At 36.1% G+C, this 26473-nt stretch overlaps 1 long non-coding RNA gene across 2 annotated transcripts in view; it reads right to left on the bottom strand.

The window, feature by feature from the left end:
* Nucleotides 1–26473, bottom strand: part of LOC132598076 (uncharacterized) — a 208405-nt gene that overhangs the window by 160196 nt on the left and 21736 nt on the right. For both annotated transcript variants that reach the window (XR_009565730.1, XR_009565729.1), the window contains exon 2: nt 8910–9010. This is a non-coding gene — a long non-coding RNA (uncharacterized lncRNA). The remainder of the gene's footprint in view (nt 1–8909; nt 9011–26473) is intronic.

Genomic DNA, 26473 nt, shown 5'->3' with positions numbered 1-26473 from the left:
AGATTAGGAGACTAAAGTGACAACTGACCACCATCATGGACTTTGAGAGTTCACAGTAGTCACTTCTCGAGAGGACTCGGTAGAAGAATGGGCTTCCAAAATCTATGGGACAGAAGCTTGCAGCATTACTCTTTGGGTATTACAGGAAGAACTTCCTAAAGACCTCAGAGAGACCAAAGATCATCAGCTTAAACTTTCTGTCTGTACATGAAGATCATCCAGCTCCCCAAGAACTTAGAGAACAGAAAACAATTTACCCTCCATTAAAATGTAAAAGCAAAGCACAGCCAGTTTGTGCCAAGTGTCCTGGAACAATGAGACATCATAATAACTTTAGTAGAGTTATTACTTGTTTGTAAATGAAGAAACTGTTAATCAAAAACAGGGATGGTCAGCCTGATGGAAGCATGGAAAAAAACGCTCGAAATGAATTGACGATAGTGCCCATCTGAGGACTATCTCAGTTACGGAAAATCTAAGTCAAGATTAATCTTATCATGGTGTCATTGACAAGATTATTTCTACTGTGAAATGAGTATATCTGGTTATGTTCGCCTGATCTACTCAGGCTGTTTATTAATATTTAATACACTCAGATCTCTTTGTTCCAAACATATGCTTACCAAGCAACATTTTCATTATATTTTGGCTTCTCATACACACTCATCAGCAGCTTCAAAATTTCTTTATATGGGAAGATATTAGGGGTAGTGAAGTAGTTTAAAGCATGGAACTGACGATGAGAATCAGGCTGGGCTTACATAATGGGCACATCTGAAGAAATTTATTGTGTTTCTAATTGGGCAAGTTTGCAGAAGGACTAATAGAAACTGTTGGATAAAGCTGTCCAACCTGCCCTTATACATGGCATTTTTGGCACTGAAATTATTTATAAAGAGAGAATGGTTGGTCCTGTCCCTTGACACTGCATATCTTATTTAGTTTTACTTTTTTCTTCTTGGTGCTTATTACTCTTTAGCATACTATACATTTTACTTAATAATCTGGCGTTTTTGATCTCTTGCATTAGAACACTGGCTCTATTAAGTCAAGGACATAGTAGATATTCATAAATATTTTTAGTTAATCTTGTAACCATATACCTATTAGCAATAAGTGTTATCTTTGCTATGGGAAGCCTAGGACAAGGGATTCCAAATATTTTGTTTTCAAATAGGATCTCTCCTATTGTGAGATGTACTGTTGTCCAGAATGACCTTAAAACCTTTGCTATTCAATGACCTTAACACCTTGGGCTGTTACAACTCATCTTTTGATTATATAGACATATGTTTAATTTTGTAACTCCAAATACTATATTTATTTACTGACATGTCAATTTCTTCAAGCCGAAGTTTTTTTCCACTTTCTGTTTCGTTCTTATTGTTATTTCCTTTAAAGGCATTATTATTCCATATTATATTTGGAAGTATATCTCTTCTCAACCAAACCTCATTTTTCCTAATAATTTTGAGGGATAATGTTTCTGTTATAATTTCTCAGACATTTCTTATTTTTTTTGCCTTCTAATTAGCCAGGAGTTTAGTTTGTTTAATCTCACAGGAGGTTCTCTGAATCTGTATATCTCAATCTTAACCTGTAACTGCTAATTTAGTATTTAAAGAACAAGAAATTCTGATGGAAATGTATAGGAATATAAACATAATCCCTAAGTCTTCTCTAGTTCGCATAAAGTGGCCATTTCTCCACAGAATTCAGATATTAAAAACAGCATCTCCTTTTTCACCTCCCCACGGGAGCTTAAACCCATGTTATAACATCCTTAAAAACTGAAAATCACCTAGAGCATTTCTGTTGACTGGAAACACATTATCTCCTAAGTAGTCCATTTCATTGTCAGTTCCGAAAGATAGGAAGTTCTCAATACTGAAACCAACTCTATCTCTTCACTCCTCAAGCAACTCTAGTCTGGCTCTTGTCCTCACCGTTCCTCCAAATTGTCCACCTGTGACGCTTATGACAGTAAGTCCAGTGGATCTAGGCCAGGATCATCTTACTCTCTCAGCAGCATTTGACCCAGTTGGCATTCGTGACTTCTGGAAGGCTTTCTCTGTTTTTCACTCTCACTGTGCCACTTTCTCCTGGACGTTTGCCTATGTCTCTGGGCATTGCTTCTCAGTCTCCTTTGCCAATGTATCTAACTTAATTCCCCCGCAAAATAGTTTCCAGAAATGCTCTGATCCACCTGAAATATGTACCTAAATGTTAGAGTTTTCTTTTGGGTTAGAAGTAATTTACTTAGAAAAGCATCTAGTATTGAGCCTGGGACATACAAAGCACTCAATAAATTAAAATGATTCATTTTTCCACTCTGAAAGGTAACACTCATTAGGATGCATATTCTATGTTTGTTTTTGGACTTGATTGAGTGATATTTAATATCTGCAAAATTCTGAAGTGTCTTTTTGGTTAACTGATGCTTAAGGAAGGATATCATTGCTGGTTAATGATTGAAACAGATTCAAGATACACTTACTTAATATTTTTCTCAATTTTCAATTATACTCATACTTTAACCTGTAGTAATTAAAAAGAAAACAAATCCTTCTGTAATGAAGAAAAACTATACAAGCTTTGTAACCCACAATTGTAACCAGATTTGCTTTAATGGGTTATATGTCTTGAGAAGATAGCTTAATGCAAAGTATGTGAAAGATTTAAAGGTGAAGCAAATTCCCTTGTCCTTTTCTTTAATAAACACCATCACAATTGACCTTTAAAGCTTATAAAGCTATAAGGAAAGACAAGGGCAGATGCAGTAATCTGCCAGACCTATTCGAAAATATTTAACAGATGGCCAAGGCAATCACTCTTCCTTTATCCAAAGAAATTTCAAGTTGATTTTAATTCTTATGCTGGTACTTCATAATATCAAGGTTTTTCTTATACAATAACTTGAAATAGGAAATGAACTGGAAAATAAAAGAACCATTTCTTTTGCTGGTCTTACAGAGGGTTTGAGGTAAATAGGACAGGAGCTTCCTGTGCCATAAAGAGGTGAAATATGCCAGCAAGCATCCATGTTTGCTGGTTCTATGACGTGCCCAAGAAATGATCTCAGCACTGTTCACAAAGGTGTGGGAATTAGGGTTGCCTTTTATTTGACCTCAACGCTTTTTATTTGCTATATTGTCATTTAGTCTTTGAAAACGTTCAAGCTAATCTTTCCAGACTCTTATAATCAACTAGAGTGGTATTGATTTTCCTATCATTCCCCTGCCTTTGGAAATCATGAACGGGTACGAATGTGCACACTCTTATAGATGATCTAAAGCTATTCAATATGTCCTTAATTATAAATAGCTCTTTCTAAATTTACTACTGTTATAAACATCATATACTGATATATACATACATATTCTCTCTCTTATCCACCCATGTGCATTTATATTCATAGTTTTATAGTCACATATGCTACAAATTTCACTCCCAGATGTCTCACTGCCATATCTATTTGGTGCTTACCCTCTAAACAATCTGAAGCCATTAATAGACACCTGGCTATAAATGAATTGCACACACAGCTCCCTGAGAAACCCTGAAAGGAAATAAGTGTCCCTAAGCTGGCTTCAGCTCATCTATTTTCAAATCTTTCAGCTATGGGTAGGAGATATCACTCAGCATCTACTAAATGCAAAGTTGAAATACAGCACAATGAACATTCATCTGCCCTTCACTATTTTCACTAATAACGAATATTTTGCCATTATTGCTTTCCTTCTATCTGTATGTTTTAATACTTTTGTTGTTAATGGTGGAGGTCAACCATTTGGAAGTAATTTGCAGACATGATGACAATTCACCTCTAAATACTTCATTATGCATTTCTTGAGAATAAGAACATTTTCCTACAAACCCACAATACAAAGAAAACACCATTAAAATTAATTTAACTATATCTATGTTATTCCACAGTGTTGAGACATGACATGAATTTTTTGAAGACTTCAGGCCAACTTTCATGCAGATTTTCCTATAGTCTGGCTCTCTTTGACCGTTTTCTCATGACTGACTACATTTATACTAACTTTTTTTTGACGAAAACACCATATAAGGGGGCTTCCCTGGTGGCGCAGTGGTTGGGAGTCCGCCTGCCGATGCAGGGGACACGGGTTCGTGCCCCGGTCCGGGAGGATCCCACATGCCGCGGAGTGGCTGGGCCCGTGAGCCATGGCCGCTAAGACTGCACGTCCGGAGCCTGTACTCCGCAACGGGAGAGGCACAACAGTGAGAGGCCCGCGTACCGCAAAAAAAAAAAAAAAAAAAAAAAAAAAAAACCACCATATAGGGGATGTTGTGTATTTTTATTTGTTTGTTTGTATTGCCTTACATCACATGGCACTTAAGTTTTATTTCCCTATTGGTGAAGATAAATTTGTCACTTGGTTAAGGTGGCACTACAAGATCTGTTCTGTCCATTGTAAAGGTATCCATTCAATTTATAATAAATCTCCCAGAAATTGGCTTTATTTGATGTACCCAAGTCTTAAGTTTCTCAATAAAGAAAAAAATATCCATAAAAAATTGAGTGGTATTTTTAAACCCAATGAATATGCAGTATCCTAACATCATTTACCCAATGATTTTAGCATCTACTGATTATCTTTATCAAAAGATAGTTCAATTTACAAAGTTAATTCATTCGCTACAGTTCAGCAACAACTGTATATATATACATATATATATGCCAAATAAAATGATTAAATATGAATTTCTTAATCTTAATCTCTCCATAACATTATCCACTCCAGGATAACCTAAAATACTGAGGCCAACAAACACATTTAGACACATGTAGTTGTTTGTTGGCATATAAACGATAGGTTGGGTAAAGCCTTGGGGACCAGAGCTACATTGTTTATGAACCAGTGCTAATTAGAAATTAAGCATCTGCAAAATACCAGTTATCAATGGGAAAATACTGTTAACATTTTGAAATTGCTCAGAAATTACCTGGATTGTTTTTCCGTCTCTCTCACTTTATCAAGCCCTGTCCAGATTGTTTATTTAACTGGATAGAAAATGAAAGCAGAAAGAGGCATTTTGAAAGCAGAATTATGATGTCAAAACCCGTCTATAAATCTTTTATTTTCTTTCACTTTTTTTGTTACACCCAGTGTGACCCAGTAATCTATTTGGAATCAGAATTAAAAGAGCATTTGACAGTTGTGAAATGTATGTTTAAGTTGATACTTCTGATTAGTTGTACAACTTATCTTGAACAAATTACCAGATTAACTACATCATATCTTCAATACTGGGGGTTTTCCACGATTTCAAAATTGAGGTCTTCTTCAAATACGAAGTTAGGAAACGTAGGCATGTCTCCCTTACTGTACACTTGCTTGAGCTTAAAAAAGCTCCCTCTCCCCCTCTGGCTGATACTCCAGGCCAATGTCAACAGATCCTCCCGATGCCTATTGCTTGGATTTGTATTCTCTAATCTTGTCCATGAAGATGAAGCTTCTATATAGGATCGATTTCTTTATTAAACGCCATGCTCTAACACCAATGTCACTCTGCAAATGGACTGACAACGCCAAGGGAATGACAGAAGACACTTGAAGAGGCTCTGAGGAACAATGGTGCTTCTATTACCTGCACTCAGTCCCCAGCTCCCAGAACCACTGCAGCTGCCCTGGATCACCCTACCCGCCTACCTGCCAAGGCAATGCATTATGGGCCACCACTTCGGTTTGTGGATTCTCATGGGACAGGAAGCATCTGGGAAACAATCAACTTGAATTTTTTCACTGAGGCATTTTTAAGAGAGGCATTAGAAATAATACCAGATGCACTCTCTTACCCAAATTTGAAAAAACGAGAAAGACACAGTCGACAAACACTTCTTACACAGGTCTGGTCAGCACTCCTACCAGGGAGGTTTAACAGTCCTAGAGAAGGCAAGTAAAATTATGAAGGAATTTGAGCAATAGGAAATTACACTGAAAAATGAAAGCGAGACCTATGATTTTGGAAAGTCAAAGACGAAGTGACATTATAAGAGCAACACAAAACATTATGGAGGGTGCCAAAGCCAAGAATACTAAAAACGCTTGCGACACAGCAAAGGAGGCAATTTTAGGGTCTGTAAAGTTTCACGTAGTTGCAAGTAAAAAACTGAGAACACATTTCCATCTAAAGACTTACAGGCTGAAAATATAAATTTAAGAAGTTTGACATAAATTAACGGGTGACATATTCATACCTGAGGGTAAATACAAGCTAAGAATATTTGAGAAGAACTATGTGAAGGGCAACTACCTTTTTTTCTCATTAAAATAAAAATTTTCATCTATTTGCAGAGATAGGCTCCTGAAAAAGTAACACCAGGGAGCAATATAACAAACCTTATAGTTCTATATTTTAGACCATGTACTTCCTTATTTTTGAGATTTGTATTACTTCTGCTTTCAAAAACACCACAATAAAGAAAAACCACAATTATACTTTTGTGTGTTGATTTCCAAATTATTATTTTTCTAATTTAAAAATAAAACACATTCATTTCTGAGAATAATAATAAAGAGGATTAATGCATTATCTCACAACGAAGTGGTTGCTACTAACATTTATTGTATTTTTTCCATTTTCTTTTTCTAATTATTTACTTTTATATTTGGTTCACACTGTATTTACTATATTTGTAGTTGTATATGCTCATATATTGATTTTTTTTTTTTAATTTGTGAGGTTGGAGTCTATTAGAAGAGGAACATCTGTCTATATCACATATTTGGGCTCCTGACAGTAAAATGAAATAATGTAACAAAAACTTTACTAGGCCAATAAAATAGGTCTCCTGGTAAGGTGAGCTTTCAAAATCCTGCCAGAGCTTCTCCGTTCAGCATCATAGGTAAAAGGTCATTTGTGTGCAAATTTTTTTGACTCATTCTAAACCTGCTGAATGATCTATTTTAATTAATGTAAATCTGTAAGGCGTCACTTTTCTATAGCTTAGCCAATGTCACCATTCCTAACTGTCCTTGGGTGGCATAGCTCTCAGCAGGCACAAGGTAGTTTTTCTTTGGATTCTGGGGACGTTCTGGGAAGGAAGCTTTAAAACTGACTCTGAGATTTGGTGACTGGGTTGGGGTGGCCATGACTGAAATCTGGGGGCAGGAAAGAACAATAAAGGTCCCGGAGAAGAACTCACTGTGAGGAGAGCAGAACCATCTGGGTTTTCTAACAGGCTCTGGAATTTCATGGAGAAGACTTGATAACAGGGTGTGTCTGAAGCTGGTACAAACAGAGGGCTCAGCTACCTTATCACAGGATCATGTTTGGGAGATACCAGCTAAGCCTAAGTGTGAACCAGAAGATCTCTTTCTCTCACCCAATTCTGCAGCACGACCAGGGCCTGTGCAGAGATCTGGGCTGCCAAGGGCATTGTAGTGCACACTGCCCCACACACAGCACCAGGATGGGAGCTGTGTAAGCAAGACCACTGTCATTGATTCCAATTTCATTTTCTCCTTCTCTTCTTAGTTTTGAAAACAGGTCTTTAAATTGCATATGACTCCATGAGTCTTTAGACATTTCAGATAGTGACTTGAGATGGACATCTTGGACTGTCTGTTGTAACAGCGAATTATTAAAGGTGGAAAAACAAATGCAAACAATTCAAAAAAACAATGTCATTGATGTATCCAGTGATGCAGATTACAAAATTCTCCTCAGGCATGAAGGAGAGACAAGAAGGCCGACGGCCCTAAAGAGTTGCCTTTGTCCAAATTACTATTGTTCCCGATACAGAGGAGACTAACCAGGTAGAACCATCTGACATCATGAAAGATGTACCCATTCCCCAGCTGATATTTGCAATTTTTTAATTTTGATTTTTTAAACAAAAGTTTAACCATTAAATGTGCAGAGGTAAGACTGTCTTTTAATCCTATTTTCTCAGCATTGTTAACTAATTAATATAATTCCATATGAGGAGGAAGTCCTTATATTTTAGTTTTTAAAGGCATAAGCAATTATTGCTACCGTGCTCTCCATTTTTACTACTATGCTCTTCAAGTCTGATTGAATGAGAATACATATTTTCCAAAATCTGTACCCTGTTAATTTTTTATATTCACTTGACTTATTCACACATTATTGGTCATAGCTTGACCAATGATCTGTTTATGTTTTATTTAAGGGTAAGATTATAATCCACCAAATAGCTCATTGTGACCTTTGTTTACTGAATGATTGCCTTGGTAAATGTAACTCTCACTTTTCAGACAATTAAGCAAAGATTTTCAGAAATACAGAATCTCCCCAATCAATAAGGCTTTGAATATTAACTAAATTTTAACTGTGACAAGTAAAAGACTAATATGTTCCGAGGTCCACCTCCCAACTAGTCTATGTGAATAATTTTTTTTTTTAAGGAAGAAGAAAAGAAATTCCCTATGCATTTAATCAGGATAGACTAGCCGATATGGAAGCTGTCACTTGAAACAGATGTGGTGTCACTTTTCTCGAATGGATGAAAATATACCCCCTAAATTATAAATGATAAACAGGAACCAGCAGCCGCAAAGTGTAAAGAAGAGGGTGAGGGGGTGGGGTAGCCATAATATAAATAAATAAATAAATAAATAAATAAATAAATAAATAAATAAATAAATAAGAAAGCCAAAGGGGTTTTTACCAAGTGCAATGATAAATCTCTCTGGGCTCTTGTTGTTGGGTTTATTTGGAAGACAGGAGGCATCATTTGGGTGCTCCTTGAACTATGTTATCTTTACCTGTACTCAGTTGGGCAATTGCATTTTTACTTCAGGGACAGCGAAAAGGATGGAAGAAATCAAAACAAAAGAGGGCAATAAAAAAAGAGACAGTGCTCACAAACTTGAGTTATTGCTAGCATCATAATAATGTCCCTTTCAGCTAACCTTTTCACCAGGCTAGGATCCAGGAACTGAGAGTCTGTGGGAATTTTGCATCCATTGCTTCTTCAACTTGCAAAGATGGAACAGTCAGGATGAGTTACTACCTAGACAGAAAGAAAAATGAAATATTTAAAGCTGCAGAAAGTGGTAAAACTAATAAATTATATTATGTCCCTGTCAGCTATTTTCTTACTATAAACTCTGGGATTGAAGTAGATGTGTTTAAAGGATAAGTGAACAAAAGGGACTTGAAAGATTTGAAAATATTTATTGGGAATGTGGTAGCATCACATACGGGGAGAGATCTCTTTTCATTTGTGAAAGCATCCGAAAGATCGTGTTCATTTTTTTCCAAAATAAGGATTAGTTTAGAGCATTAATATCATTTCTCCTGTCTTTGTTGAAACTATAACTCAGTACCAAAAGTAGACAAGTCAGGGACCAGCAGAATGGGAAGGACATTAAAGTGGGATCTTAGCACTAATGCTGTCAATGAGAATGCTATTTTCCCAGTAACCATTACATAATGTCCAAACTTCCATCTTCCGATCTACCATCAAGTCAGGAAGCACTTCAAGTCATGATCACAACCAGGACTCTTGTGAGTTCTTGGTTATTATTCTGGGCTGTGAGTAGCAAGAGACAGGGCAGACTCTCCAAGGTCCTTCCAACTTCGGGATGCCACTTGGCTCCCAACCACGGCCTTACTTTTAGGTTTTGTAACGGCAGACCCCTTGGTACTTCCATGTGCCAAAATCTCTTCCAGTTACTGTGGCTGCATAACAAACTATCCCCAAATTTAATGTCATAAAGTAACCATTTCTTATGCTCATGGATTGTGTGGTTCAGGAGTTCACACAAGATACAGCAGAGATAACTTCCTCTGCTCCATTATGTGTGCCTCAGTGGAAGACCCAACGCTGGAATTAGAATCATCGGAAGGCTTGCAAATTCCCTGGTGGGGTCCAGTGGTTAGGCCTTGGGCACTTTCACTGTGGTGGCCTAGTTTTAATCCCTGGTCAGAGAACTAAGATCCTGCAAAACGCAGAGCATGGGCAAAAAAAAAAAAAAAAAATCATCATCAAATAATCTGAAGGCTCATTCACTCAGTGTCTGGCTGTTAATGTTGACTGTGGGCCAGGAGCCTGGGTTCCTCTCCCTGTGGGCCTCTCCATTTGACCTCTCTAAGTGAACTAGTCTGGGCTTCCTATCAGGATAGTGGCTGGATTTCAAGGGCAAACATTCCAAGAGAAACAGAGAGAGCCAAGAGGAAGTCATATTGCCCTTTCTAATCTAGCTGTGCAAGTCATGTATTGTATTCGTACCATGCTCTATTTAATGGAAAAGTCAGAAGGTGAAGGGGAGGGGGAAAGGAGGCTTCACCTCTTCATAGGGAGGAGCAAAGTTCTGGAAGGGCATGAGAGAACAGAAGTATTGCTGTGACATTTGGGGGAAATTCAATCTGCCCCAATGAGGAAACTAAAGTGCAAAATAGTTGAGATGTACTCAACGGATGCATATCCGGCAGGTGGTGGGGCGGAGAACCAATTTCTCTTTCTTAGACTGCAAAACCTTTCTTCTTTCGAATATACAGCAGTGAGGAAATATAAAGCCCAGCTGAATGGGAGCTGTTCTCAATGCGGAAGTGACATCTTTAGGGAAATAAATGTTTATCAAGAGACAAAAATGAAAACACACTGAGCTACTTCACAAAATTGACATCATACCTGCCTGGCCTGAAGGAATTAAATATTATTTGAATGTGTTCTTGTAAATTTTAGCCATGAAGCTTTTAACTCTAAAACTCTTGAGTTTTAAATTGGTAGATATTATAGCTAAGGAATCTGAAGATGTAAACTGTATTATTGACTTTAATATGTAAATATGAAAGGAATACTCAAGGTATATATAATAACAAATCAGGACCTGAACAAAATAATGTGATATATGAGATATTTGCCAGTATCAAAGGAATGCCATTGGACAGAACAAACATTTCTGCTGTTACTCTAACAAGCTAAAATATAAAGCATGCTGAATTAAATCTGACCTTTAAAAAACTGTTAGTGATTATAACTTAATATTATTGATGAAAGACATAAAATGTTTTAATCAAGTTATTCTACATAAATGTTATACTATGAGGGCAATCACTTTATTGAAAATACTATAGCTAAAGAAAGAATCAGTATTAAGAAAAAAAATATATATATATATATTACCAGGGAATAAGAGATACATTTAATACAATGACATCTTAGCCTGGCTTTTACCCAAGCAGAGCAGTAGTCAAATTCTTGTATGCAGTTAGTTGATTTGGGAGTGTGTTGCAAGGAAGCAAGGATGCAGAGAGTGAAGTAAAAGAGCTAGCAGGAAAAAACAACACACGGGTGAGTTTCTGCGTTAGTCACCCAATCCCAACAGAAGCTTCTGAGAACACTAACAGACCAGATCTCTCATCTCTATGCCTGGAGAATGAAATTCCATCCCTCCGTAGACAATGATGCAAACGGCAATCACTCCTGGGTTGCACATGCTGAGAGCAGAGCAAGTCCCAACAGTGTCCCGCCCCCTTTATATCAGAGGAGCCACAGGGCAGGGAGTGAGAGGGATGCAGCAGAGGACGGAGGCAATGTGTACGGTCCAAATATCCCCGTGCAAGACTAGAGTATTAAAGTGTAACTGATATAAAATGAAATGCACAGACCTTAAGTTTTCAGTTCACGGAGTGTTGACTGTTTTATATACAAGTGAAATCATCATTCTAAACAAGAAATGATTGTCACCATCACCCTAGAAAATTTCCTAAAGTCTCTTTCTCATCAATGCTCTCAAACACTTTATTATTTCTATCACATAATATTGAGAGATTAACTTAAATTTGTTAGTCTGCTTTATAACAATATAAATGTAATAAAAATACATACTCCAATGTATGACTTTTTTCACTCAACATGTTTTTGAAGTTCATCCCTGTTTTTATGTGCATAAGTTGTACATTTGTTTCTATGGTTGGGTAATAAATTTTTTTGTTGGAATATGCCACAATTTGTTTTTCCGTATTTTTTTTAAATTTTATTTTATTTTTTATACAGCAGGTTCTTATTAGTTATCTATTTTACACATATTAGTGTACGCATGTCAACCCCAATCTCCCAATTCATCCCACCACCACCCCCTTACCACTTTCCCCCCTTTGTGTCCATACACTTGTTCTCTACATCTGTGTCTCTATTTCTGCCCTACAAACCGGTCCATCTGTACCATTTTTCTAGGTTCCACATATATGCATTAATATATGATATTTGTTTTTCTCTTTCTGACTGACTTCACTCTACATGACACTCTCTAGATCCATCCACATCTCTACAAATGACCCAATTTTGTTCCTTTTTATGGCTGAGTAATATTCCATTGTATATATGTACCACTTCTTCTTTATCCATTCGTCTGTCAATGGGCATTTAGGTTGCTTCCATGTCCTGGCTATTGTAACTAGTGCAGCAATGAATATTGGGGTGCATGTGTCATTTTGAATTATGGCTTTCTCTGGGTATATGCCCAGTAGTGGGATTGCTGGGTCATAAGGTAATTCTATTTTTAGTTTTTTAAGGAACCTCCATACTGTTCTCCATAGTGGCTGTATCAATTCCCACCAACAGTGCAAAAGGGTTCCCTTTTCTCAACACCCTCTCCAACATTTGTTGTTTGTAGATTTTCTGATAATGCCCATTCTAACTGGTATGAGGTGATACTCATTGTAGTTTTGATTTGCATTTCTCTAATAATCAGTGATGCTGAGCAGCTTTTCATGTGCTTCTTGGCCATCTGTATGTGTTCTTTGGAGAAAAGTCTATTGAGGTCTTCTGCCCATTTTTTTGATTGGGTTGTTTGTTTTTTTAATATTGAGCTGCATGAGCTCTTTATATATTTTGGAGATTAATCCTTTGTCCACTGATTCATTTGCAAATATTTTCTCTCATTCTGAGGGTTGTCTTTTCGCTTTGTTTGTAGTTTCATTAGCTTTGCAAAAGCTTTTAAGCTCCATTAGGTCCCATTTGTTTATTTTTGTTTTTGTTTCCATTACTCTAGGAGGTGGATCAAAAAAAAACCTTGCTGTGATTTATGCCAAAGAGTGTACTTCCTATGTTTTCCTCTAAGAGTTTTATAGTGTCTGGTCTTACATTTAGGCCCTTCATCCATTTGGAGTTTATTTTTGTGTATGGTGTTAGGGAGTATTGTAATTTCATTCTTTGACATGTAGCTATCCAGTTTTCCCAGCACCACTTATTGAAGAGGCTGTCTTTTCTCCATTGTATATCCTTGCCTCCTTTGTCATAGATTAGTTGACCATAGGTGCATGGGTTTATCTCTGGGCTTTCTATCCTATTCCATTGATTTATATTTCTGTTTTTGTGCCAGTACTATACTGTCTTGATTACTGTAGCATTGTAGTATAGTCTGAAGTCAGGGAGTATGATTCCTCCAGATCCGTTTTTCTTTCTCAGGATTGCTTTGGCTATTCGAGGTCTTTTGGATCTCCATACAAATTTTAAGATTTTTTGTTCTAGTTCTGTAAAAAATGTCACTGGTAATTTGATAGGGATTGTAATGAATCTGTAGATTGCTTTGGGTAGTATAGTCATTTTCACAATATTAATTCTCCCAATCCAAGAACATGGTATATCTCTCTACCTGTTTGTGTCATCTTAGATTTCTTTCATCAGTGTCTTATAGTTTTCTTAGTACAGGTCTTTTACCTCCTCAGGTAGGTTTATTCCTAGGTATTTTATTCTTTTTCTTGCAATGGTGAATGGGATCGTTCCTTAATTTCTCTTTCTGATCTTTCATTCTTAGTGTATAGGAATGCAAGAGATTTTCTGTGCATTAATTTTGTGTCCTGCAACTTTACCAAATTTATTGATTAGCTGTAGTAGTTTTCTGGTAGCATCCTTAGGATTCTCTATGTATAGTATCATGTCACCTGAAAACAGTGACAGTTTTACTTCTTCTTTTCCAATTTGTATTCCTTTTATTTCTTGTTCTTCTCTCACTGCCATGGCTAGGACTTCCAAAACTATGTTGAATAATAGTGACAAGACTTGACATCCTAGTCTTGTTCCTGATCTTAGAGGAAATGCTTTCAGTTTTTCACCATTGAGAGTGATGTTTCTTGTGGGTTTCTCGTATATACCCTTTATTACGTTGACGTAGGTTCCCTCTATGCCCATTTTCTGGTGAGTTTTTATCATAAATGGGTGTTGAATTTTATCAAAAGCTTTTTCTGCATCCAGAGTTGATCATATGGTTTTTATTCTTCAATTGGTTAATATGGTGTATCATATTGACTGATTTGTGTATATTGAAGAATCCTTGCATCCCTGGGATAAATCCCGCTTGATCATGGTGTATGATCCTGTTAATGTGTTGTTGGATTCTGTTTGCTAGTATTTTGTTGAGAATTTTTGCATCTATATTCATCAGTGATATTGGTCTGTAATTTTCTTTTTTTGTAGTATCTTTGTCTGGTTTCGGTATCAGGGAGATGGTGGCCTCATAGAATGAGTTTGGGAGTGTTCCTTCCTCTGCAAATTTTTGGAAGAGTTTGAGAAGGATGGGTTTTAGATCTTCTCTAAATGTTTGATAGAATTGACCTATGAGGCCATCTGGTCCTGGACTTTTGTTTTTTGCAAGATTTTTAATCACAGTTTCAATTTCATTACTTGTGATTGGTCTGTTCATGTTTTCTATTTCTTCCTGGTTCAGTCCTGGAAGGTTATACCTTTCTAAGAATTTGTCCACTTCTTCCAGGTTGTCCATTTTATTGGCATAGAGTTGCTTGTAGTAGTCTCTTATGATGTTTTGTATTTCTGTGGTGTCTTTTGTAACTTCTCCTTTTTCATTTCTAATTGTATTGATTTGAGTCCTCTACCTTTTTTTCTTGATGAGTCTGGCGAAAGGTTTATCAATTTTGTTTATCTTCTCAAAGAACCACCTTTAGTTTTATTGATTTTTGTATTGTTTTCGTTGTTTCTATTTCATTTATTTCTGCTCTGATCTTTATGATTTCTTTCCTTCTACTAACTTTGGGTTTTGTTTTTTCTTCTTTCTCTTGTTCCTTTAGGTGTAAGGTTAGATTGTTTATTTGAGATTTTTCTTGTTTCTTGAGGTAGGATTGTATTGCTATAAACTTCCCTCTTAGAAGTACTTTTGCTGCATGCCATAGGTTTTGGATTGTTGTGATTTCTTCGTAATTTGTCTCTCGGTATTTTCCGATTTCCTCTTTGATTTCTTTAGTGATGTCTTTGTTATTTAGTAATGTCTTTTTGGGCTTCCATGTGTTTGGGTTTTTTACATTTTTTTCTCTGTAATTGATTTCTAATCTCTTAGTGTTGTGGTCAGAAAAGATGCTTGATATGATTTCAATTTTCTTAAATTTACTGAGGCTTGATTTGTGACCCAAGATGTGATCTATTCTGGAGAATGTTCCATGTGCACTTGAGAAGAAAGTGTAATCTGCTGTTTTTGGATGGAATGTCCTACAAATATCAATTAAATCTATTTGGTCTATTGTGTCATTTAAAGCTTGTGTTTCCTTATTAATTTTCTGTCTGGATGATCTGTCCATTGGCATAAGTGAGGTGTTAAAATCCCCCACTATTATTGTGTTACTGTCAGTTTCCTCTTTTATAGCTGTTAGCAGTTAGTTGCCTTATGTATTGAGGTGCTCCTATGTTGGGTGCATACATATTTATAATTGTTATATCTTCTTCTTGGATTGATCCCTTGATCATTATGTAGTATTCTTCCTTGTCTCTTGAAACATTCTTTATTTTAAAGTCTATTTTATCTGATATGAGTATTGCTACTCCACCTTTCTTTTGATTTCCATTTGCATGGAATATCTTTTTCCATCCCCTCACTTTTAGTCTGCATATGTCCTTAGGTCTCAAGTGGGTCTCTTGTAGACAGCATATATATGGGTCTTGTGTTTGTATCCATTCAGCAAGCCTGTGTCTTTTGGTTGACACATTTAATCCATTCACAGTTAAGGTAATTATCAATATGTATGTTCCTATTAACATTTTCTTAATTGTAATGTGTTTGTTTTTGTAGGTCCTTTTCTTCTCTTGTGTTTCCCACTTAGAAAAGTTCCTTTAGCATTTGTTGTAGAGCTGGTTTGGTGGTGCTGAATTTTCTTAGCTTTTGCTTGTCTGTAAAGCTTTTGATTTCTCCATCGAATCTGAATGAGATCCTTGCTGGTTAGTGTAATCTTGGTTGTAGTTTCTTGCCTTTCATCCATTTAAATATATTGTGCCACTCCCTTCTGGCTTGTAGAGTTTCTGCTGAGAAATCAGCTGTTAACCTTATGGGAGTTCCCTTGTATGTTGTCATTTTTCCCTTGTTGCTATCAATAATTTTTCTTTGTCATTAATTTTTCTCAATTTGATTACTATGTGTCTTGGCATGTTTCTCCTTGGATTTATCCTGCCTGGGACTCTCTGCACTTCCTGGACTTGGGTGGCTATTTCCTTTCCCATGTTAGGGAAGTTTTCGACTATAATCTCTTCAAATATTTTCTTGGGTCCTTTCTCTCCCTGTTCTCCTTCTGGGACCCCTATAATGCGAATGTTGTTGCATTTAATGTTGTCTCAGAGGTCTCTTAGGCTGTCTTCATTACTTTTCATTCTTTTGTCTTTATTCTGTTCCACAGCAGTGAATTTCACCATTCTGTCTTCCAGGTCACTTATCCATTCTTCTGCCTCAGTTATTCTGCTATTGATTCCTTCTAGTATATTTTTCATTTCAGTTATTGTATTATTCATCTCTGTTTGTTTGTTCTTTAATTCTTCTAGGTGTTTGTTCTTTAATTCTTCTAGGTCTTTGTTAAACACTTCTTGCATCTTCTGGATCTTTGCCTCCATTCTTTTTCCAAGGTCCTGGATCATCTTCACTATCATTATTCTGAATTATTTTTCTGGAAAGGTGCCTATCTCCACTTCATTTAGTTTTTTTTTCTGGGGTTTTATCTTGTTCCTTCATCTGGTACAAAGTCCTCTGCCTTTTCATTTTGTCTATCTTTCTGTGAATGTGGTTTTCCTTCCATAGGCTGCAGAATTGTAGTTCTTCTTCCACAATTTGTTTATTTATTCCCTCATTGATGGCATTGCATTTTCCACTTTTTAGGAATCAATGAATAAGGTTGCTATGCAAATCCTTGTACAAGCCTTTCTGTGGACATTTGAGGAGTTCTACATGTGATGATGCCATTTTATAGTCCTATTAGTTGTTCCAAAATTCTTGCCAATTATCTTACTGTGGGCTGCTATGGAAAATACCATAGACTGAGTGGATTAAACAACAAACATTTACTTCTCACAGTTCTGGAGGCTAGGAAGTCCAAAATCAAGGGGCCAGCATTTAGTGTCTGGTGAGAGCTCTCTTCCTGGTTTGCAGACTGATGCCTTCTTGCTGTATCTTGACATGTATCTTCCCTCTCTGTTCTTATAAGGGAACTAATCTTGCTCGTGAGGGCTCCACCCTCATGACCTAGTTACCTCCCAAAGGGCTCCACCACCAAATATCATCACATTAGGGATCAGGGCTTCTACATACACATTTTGGTGGAACACAAATATTTAATCCATGGCATCAATGTTGTATATTATCTGTTTTGTTTCATTTTGTAACAATAGTCATTCTAGTGGGCTTAGAATGGTATCTCCTTCTGGGTTTAGTTTGCATTTCGCTAAAGAATAACAAAGTCAAGCATCTTTGTAGGTGCTAATTGGCTATTCCTTTATCTTTTGTGTCATATCTGTTCGATTCTTTGCCCATTTTTAATTGAATTGCATATTAGTTTTCTATTGCTGCTATAACAAATTATCAATACCATAAAACTTAGTTACTTAAAACAATGCAAATTATTACCTTTCTAACCTCTGTAGGTTAGAAATCTGACACAGGTCTCATTGGGCTAAAATCAAAATATTGCAGAGTTTTGTTCCCTTCTGGAGGCTCTAGGGGAGAATCCCTTTCTTTGCTGTACCAGATTCTAGAGGCTGCTCACATTCCCTATCTTATGGTCCTTCCTCCATCTTCAAAGCCAGGAATGTTGTGTCTGTCCCTCTGACCATTCTTTGAAGTCACATCTCCCTTTCTCTCTGAACTCAGTATTGAAAGGATTCTCTGATTTTAAGAACCCTTGTGATTAGACTGAGCCCACCCAGATAATCCAGAATAATCTCCTGCTCTCAAAATCCTTAATTTTTATTCCACATTCATTTTGCCATGCAAAGTAACATACAGGTTCCAGAAATTAGGAAGTGGGTATGTTTTGGGGGACTCATTGTTCTGCCTACCAGAAGTCACTTGTTTTCTCATTACTGATCTGTAGGAGTGTTCTATATTTTCTGGATGCACACACACACACACACACACACACACACACATGCAAACACACACACACTGTTTTTCCTCATCTGTAGTCTCTTTTGGTGAGCAGAGAATTTTGATTTTGATGAAGTCCAATTGATAGATTTTCCTTTCATGTCCTTTTCATTTCTGTACTTTTCACATCTTTAAAAAAATTTACTTACTGCAATATTGTGAGGATATTCTCCTATGTTTCCTTCTAGGAGCTTTATTATTCCAGCTTTTATGGTTAGGTTTATGACTCTCCTTGAATTAGTGTATGAAGTGATAACACACTTCACAGTTCTTGTCTTTCATAAAAATATCTAGTTGTCCCAGTACTGTTTGTTAAAAGATATCCCACTAAATTGAATTGGTGTTATGGCCATAATTTAGTTCTGTAGGTCTCTTTGTGGTCTGTAGGTCTGTTACATTGATCTCTTTGTCTGTGCTGATTCCATTGTCCCACTCTCACATGATTGCAGCACTGCAATAAGTTTTGAAATCAGGTATGAAAAGCCCTCAATTTTGTCCTTCCTTTAACAATTGTTGTAGTTATTCTACGTTGTTTACATTTTGATGTAGATTTTAGAATCAGCTTGTCAATTTCTACCAAAATCACACTGAAATTTTGATTGGGATTGCAATGTTTCTGTAAAGAAATGTGAGGAGAAGGGATATATTGAAAATAGTGAGTCGACAGATCCTTGGATATAGTATTTCTCTCCACTATTTAAGCCTAAGAGCAAACATCCACTCTTTTTACCAAATTTGGGAAAGCACTTCCGATATTTCACTATTATAAAGTTAGCTGTAGGTTCTTCATAAATGTCCTTGCTATTAAGGAAGTTTGCCTAATTCTGTAATTTGCTGAGAGGTTTTATTATAAATCGGTGTTGGATTTTATCAAGGGCTTCTTAAATCATCAGTTGAGATAATCATAGGGTTTTTCTCTTCTGTTCATATGGTGAATTACATCAATTTATTTTTATAATGTTAAACAAACCATACATTTCTGATGTAAACCCCCCTGGGAATGATACATTATGCTTTTTTTCTGTATTGAGGGCTTTGATTTGCTGTTATTTCTTATAGAATTTGCATCTGTATCATGAGACTTTCTGATCTGAAAGCCTGAAATACTTTTCTTTGCCTGAACTGTCATTATCAGGTTTTGTTCCAGTTACACAAACCTCATAAAAATGAGCTGGGAAGTTTTTCTGTCTCCTCCTAAAATTGGTATTGTTTCTCACTTCTTAAAGTAGAAACTGAGATAGTTGTTTTTACATTTTTCCTCTTTGCTAGTAAATATACTTCTAGCTATAAATTTCCTTCAAAGCATTGTTTTACTATCATTCTACAATTTTTGATATGTTGTATTCTCATATTCATTCCGTTTGAAATCGATTTGAATATCTCTTGTGATTTTTGTTCTTGACCATAAATTATTTAGAAGTAATTTTGCTTAAATTCCAAATATTTGGGAATCATCTGCATCAGTGTTTATACAACGTAAATATATTGTGAGCCACAGATATAAATTTATATTTTCAAATATTCATATAAAAAAGTTCAAACAAAACAAATAAAATTAAATCTAGTAATATGTTTTAAGTCAGTATCTCTAGCATAAATCATTTCAACAGGTAATCAATGTAAAATTATTTAAAAGATACTTTACACTTTTTTTGTACTAGGTCTGTGATATTTAATGTGCATTTTACCCTTACAACACATCTCAATTTAGCTTAACCACATTTTAAGTGCTGAAGAGGCACATGTGGTCACACGTTACCATATGAGACAGCATAACCCTAGCAAGGTGGAATTCTGCTTTTTCCTAGGAGTCCCCATCTTAGGTCTCTGTCTCTGCTAACATACTTGATTTAGAAATATTAAAAGAGAAACTAAGGTCTGCACAGATCCAATTTCCTATTACAATATCTGTACAATACACAATTTAGTAAGCTCAGACCTGAGTTCTATTTGTGAGTGTAGAAATTGAGTAGTAACTTCAAGCGGTCATTTAACTTTTCTGTTCTCAGTTACTTTAGCTGTTAAAAGATAAGCCACCTTCTTATGTTTCAAGGCATCGTTGGACAGATTAAATAGAATAGCAGATGTGAAAGCAACGTCTAAATGTATAAATATATCTTATATTCGCACAACATGTATTATTAATATTTTCTCAAGTTCTTAGAAGATGAGTGTTTGATAACAAAAACATCACTCTCCCATGCAAATGCTCACTCCTTTGGATAAAGTCTGTATCAGTATATGGGTAGTAAAGTGAGAAAGCACTGACATAACATGTATACCTCACTTCAGGGATAAAGGACATTTTCATGTTTTGCTTTCTTTGTGCAACTGAGCTCAATATTCAGTATGCATTTCTCTTTGATGTTGTTGACTTTTTATATATATATATATATATATATATATATATATATGTATTACACGTTCTCAGGAAATATCCACAACTTAACCGATTCCTGGTTTATCATTTCTTTGAGGAGGATTTATCCTAAATGAATATTTGAAATGAGCTACTTTCTAACTGTATGAGAGAAAAAGAAACAGGGAGTCTCACATAGAATGTTTGCACATGATTAAAACAAATTCTTCACTTCCTTAGGCCTCATGACTTTCAACCCATCACTCTTCATTACACTGAGTTCCATTTTTACATGCTTTTATATTAGAAAAAGAAAGAGTTAGCGATTCCAGTAGTTCAGTATCACTTTCTGCCTTCTTCTTTCATCTTGGTGGAGAGCAAAAACATTTGGAGGTCGTGTTTATTGAGTCACCCTACATAAGGCATTAGAGGCTCCAACAAGTCATATTTGCAGGTAACATGCATATTGTTCTGGGGCAGCATTCATTTGTTTCAGCCTCCTCACCTTCCACTCTCTGTCCTCACCACACTCACACAGCCCTTGGGTTTTATTGAGTTTAATGACTGCTCTTAAATGTTATGGGAAAGAGAGCAGAGTCAGGAAAAAGTAGGTGCCATAAAAAATGTGCAAGCAAAGTAGCATTGTCACTGGTACTGCTGGAGTGCAGATCCCAGCGCGATGGCCTCTGTGTAAGTCTTTCCTGCGCCCAGTGAAAAATGAAAACAACATTGTAATAAATTAGCTGGAACTACACTTCCCTAGGGTTCAGTGACAGCATGATAAATAACCCTATGCATGTACGATCTGGCTTTCCCTCTGCCAAGGTTTTCTACCATAATATTTTCAGGCCTTAAGTCATGGTCATCAACACTTGATTAATACAAGGAGGGAAAGTTAAGATAACACTAGGGTGTATTTCCTTGGACAATGCAAGATATTAACAGTATAATATTGTATCTGGGTTAAGTTTTTATTGGTCATTATAAGGATGATCATTTTCATATATAATTAGTAGTTGAAATGTTCCAACCTTTCTCATAAAGTAAATACCTTGAATAAACCTAGAGGCACCTCTTAAGTTTGTTTATCTCTGATTTTTGAGGTGTATTTCCTGGACGTTATTTTCTAATTTTTGTGAAGAAGGTGCTTAAACCTCGCAGCATGATTTGTGTGCAAAATTTATTCCTCAGTACATTTTCCATTACATATATATGGAATATATATGTATAAATATATAAATTATGTGTATAATACAACTGTGTTTTATAAATATGTATATCACATTCACTTAACCCAAATCCATCAAATAAATTCAGTTATATTTGTATAACTTTCACAGGGAAGGATTAACTTAGCATATAATTTTTCTAGCTAAACTACTATTGTTAGAAATAAATCTGTATTTACTCGTTCTAGTCCAGTCATCTTTTTCTTCTGATGAATAAAAGGTAAGCCAGAAACATTTCTTTGCCATTAATTATTGCACTAGAGAAAATGAATGTTCAAGTAAATAACAATAAAACTGATTTTTACTGAATGCAAAGCTGGATAAAACAAGAATACAGGGCTTCCCTGATGGCTCAGTGGTTAAGAATCTGCCTGCCAATGCAGGGGACACAGTTTCGAGCCCTGGTCCGGGAAGATCCCACATGCCGCAGAGCATTTAAGCCCGTGCGCCACAACTACTGAGCCTGCGTTCTAGAGCCCACGAGCCACAACTACTGAGCACACGCGCCGCAACTACTGGAGCCCGCGCGCCTAGAGCCCATGCTCCGCAACGAGAAGCCACCGCAATGAGAAGCCGGTGCACAGCAATGAAGAGTAGCCCCCACTTGCTGCAACTAGAGAAAGCCCACATGCAGCAACGAAGACCCAACACAGCCAAAAATTAATTAATTAATTTAAAAAAAGAATACAAATTTTGTTTTCATTTTTTGAGAGATGGCTTCCATAATTAACTCCAATATACTGACATAAGTTAATCACTATACATACATGTAATTTTTGTCTTATTTGGTCTCCTCTTTTAGGCCTTAAAGAATATCATGAAATCAGATTCTCATGATTCTTTTTACTTGGACTGAACGTGTTTGTATATGTGTGTGCACAGCTGTGCTGTGTGTTTCTGTATTTAAAGAGAGTAATAAAGGCATCTATTATGTTTTCAACACTTAATATATACCAGGTACTGTTTTAAGAGTTCTGTATTTTTTAAATCTTATTTAATTTTCAAAATGACTATATGGGTAAATACTATTATACCCTCTTTTTAAAAATGAGGAAAGAGAAGCAAGTAATAAGTTTGCTGAAACCATTCAGTGAGAAAATGGTAAGACCAGAATTCAAAACCTGTAAGCCTGTCCCGGGAGCTTCAGCTCCTAACCAGTGTGCTATACTTCAAAAAGAAAGCAAAGGCAGAGAAAACAGCATAATTACATCACATGGCCTTTCCCGTGAAATATACTTTCTTTATTCTCAAAGCTAGGTATAACTGGATTTCATGGAACTCTTATAAATCATGCTCAAGGAGAGATCCTTCTGATTAAATTCACCACATTTCCATCACTCCTTTACGATGCCCATTCCACTTTATTTAAATAAAAAGTCAAATTAAAATTGGACAGATCTGAATGATCATAAAAATTGCCACAGTACATCCAAGCTTTATTAACATGGAAACACACTGTATACTGAAAATTTATTTAGTATAAGAAATGGTCAGTAAAGGGGAGTTTCTTTTGTCTGACCCAAAGCAGGATCTGTGTTTACTCATCTTGCAGAAAAAAAATACTTCACCAGATAGGAACCGCATCTTATTCATCTTTATAGCTCCAGGACCCAGTTCTGAGTATGACACCTAACAGGCACTCATTAGATATTTGTTACATCAGACATGCCTAATTGACTCCAACATATTCATCAAAATATTTTATTTCATAATTTGGGTCATAGGAGATTTCACATGGAATAAGTAGTCTTCAAAAGACTTTGGGTCGCAAATGACAAAAAAAAATTCTTGCTCTATCTAAAATAGGAATTTATTAGAAAGGACACATGGAACTCAAGATCAAAAGATACTGGATTTTACCAGGCACTAGAAACAAACCAGAGTGGCCCCAGGAAGCCCAGTTGATTCTTTCTCTCTTTGGTCACATGATCTATCACTGCTTGTTCTCTCCTCAGAATCCCTTCCCTCATCTCCTTCTTCGAAGCCTATATTTTTCTGCTACTTCATACACATGACAGAAAACAGTAATCCAACCCGATCCCTACATGAGCTCCCAGCTTTAATGCCACCAACTAACTGACTCAATCTCTCCATGGTCCAATTCTAAATTCCTGGGAGCAAGAATTCAGTTGATCTAGCTTGGGTCAAGAATCCACCTCATGGTTCCCTGGTTTACTGCTACTCAGCAAGAGGCCATGAAAAACAGGTTCTGAAAGGTGAGGGCAGGCGGCTCCTCCAAAAAAAGACAAGTGTGAGGGTGTGAAGATCATAAATGATGGAGAAAAAAACGTCATTTTTAATACCTTTGTAATCACCTCAACAGAAAAGTACTAGGCTGGGATCTTTACTAAGTCATAAATGTAAAGTCATTTTGCAAGGAAATACAATTATATCCTCACCTGTAATTCACATTTTTGAACATTCATATATTGGTATCTACACAATACCTAACTCTCCGGAAAATTTAGGGAAGACTCAATTAAATATTTATTTGAAGAACAAACATTCTAAATTCAGTGACGTAGTAGTGTGTTGCTTCGATTTTCATCAGTTTATCTATGTGAAACAGAATAAATATAAGACACCAAAACACTTCGGTCATTCAGTTTGGACCTCAGGTGTCGTTATTCAATATAGATCAAGCCAGCGTATTCACATGAAGAAGAAAATTATGCAAATGTTAAATCAAGATGCCACCTTTTTAATCTGCATTTTAATTTCAATAAAACTAGAGATAACAGGATAGAGATAGCTAAAGATTGTGTTTGCCATTCTAATTTCTTTGAAAGAAATGCCTCTTATTCTGTGATCATGTCCATCCTCCATTTTGTGTGTGAGTTAAAATGGATATGCTGTTAGTTCTGTCTTTTCATATCACTACTTGGTAAATTAAAAGACTGTAGTATTAAAAAAAAAGACTGTAGTATTAAGTAGGCATTGCATATATTATTTCTGTTGAATTTACTTGTTAGTGATGGGAAAAATAAAACAACTATAGCTATAGCACAGGTGCATTAAGGAACTTAACACAATAAAATCGGAAAATAGAGAGTAAAGGGGTAATGGCAGAGAAAAAGTCAAGAAGGGAAAGCATAATTTGAAATGATGACAACTGAGTATATATTTTGTAGTTTGTAGGAGTCAGGAGAAACCTGTTTTCTCATTCTCATTGTCACACACTGTGGTAGGCAGGAAAATGTTCCCCAAAGATACCCAGGCCCTAATTCTTGGAACCTGAGCACAAGTTACCTTACATGGCAAAAGGGACTTTGCAGTTGTCATTAAGATTAAGCATCTTGAGATGTGGATAGTCTGGATGGGCCCGATCTAATGAGTCCTTAAAAGTAGAGAAACTTCGCCAGCTGCAGAAAATAAAAGCAATGACAGCATAAGAATTCAAGGCCCTTTTGCTGATTCTGACATGCAGAGGGACACATGCAAGGACTAGAAAGAGGCCTCTAGAAGTTAGAAAAGGCAAACAGATTCTCCCCGAGATTCTTCAGAAGGAATGGAGGCCTGCCGACACCTTCGTTGTAGGACTTCTGACTTCCAGAACCATGAGATAAATAATGTATGCTGTTTTAAGCCACTAAGTTTGTTGTTATTAATTACAGCAACAATAGGAAACTCATACAGACACACAGGTGCAAACTTGTTCATAGAAAAAAGAAAAGGTTTCGGTTTCCCTGGTCCTGAACTCCAAAAGAAAACATTATACCTAGAAGCTTTATAACAGGATAATGATCCCAACTGCAATATTGAAAAAAAAAGTTTTGCAAAGGTAGTCTTCATATGGCATTCTTATTTATTTATTAATTTTAATATTTTTACTTTATTATTTTTGACAGTAGCTTTTTAGGAAAAAAACACAGTAAGAAGAGTGAGGGATTTGGTTCATAGGAGAACTTTTAGCAAAGAATAGTTAATATCCCTAACTTAAAAAAAAAACCAAAACGAGCAAACAAACAAAAACCCTACATAGTAAAATATCATTCACCTGTTACAATAAAAATAACCAAAAAATAATGGAAACACTGTACTCTCTAAAAGGATCACTATTTTGACATCTGGACGGTAACTTTTTTGATTTGAATTCCCTGGAACATCAATTACAAAGAACACGTTTGCAAAATGGCTTCAAAACAAGGCATACCCAGATTTGTATCAGCCAGTGTGCCATTAAGTATATGCGACACTAAGATACAGGAAGTGTTGTAAATATCTCGACCTAAGAGACTAAATTTACAGAACTACAACTTTTCTATTCTTTAAATTTTTAAGTGCAGGCAGCCCTCGCTTTGCACAAGAGTGAGGTGCTGTATAAATGGCGGTACAAGCTGAAACCATGCAATGTGATCATGATAAGCAATGGGAAAAAACACAATTGTTCTATTCCCTCTAAAAATTGTGTCAAAACATTAAAAACTCAATGTCAGTTATAAGTATTTAGAGGAATAAAAAACAGTAAAACTAATATTTACTTACTACATTATAATTTCACACATTAGAAACACTGAAAATTAGTGCTT

Source organism: Globicephala melas, chromosome 11, assembly GCF_963455315.2.
Source record: "Globicephala melas chromosome 11, mGloMel1.2, whole genome shotgun sequence".
Lineage (NCBI taxonomy): Eukaryota > Metazoa > Chordata > Mammalia > Artiodactyla > Delphinidae > Globicephala > Globicephala melas.
Note: the sequence above shows the minus strand (reverse complement) of the source record. Positions and strands in the feature narration are given on the sequence as shown.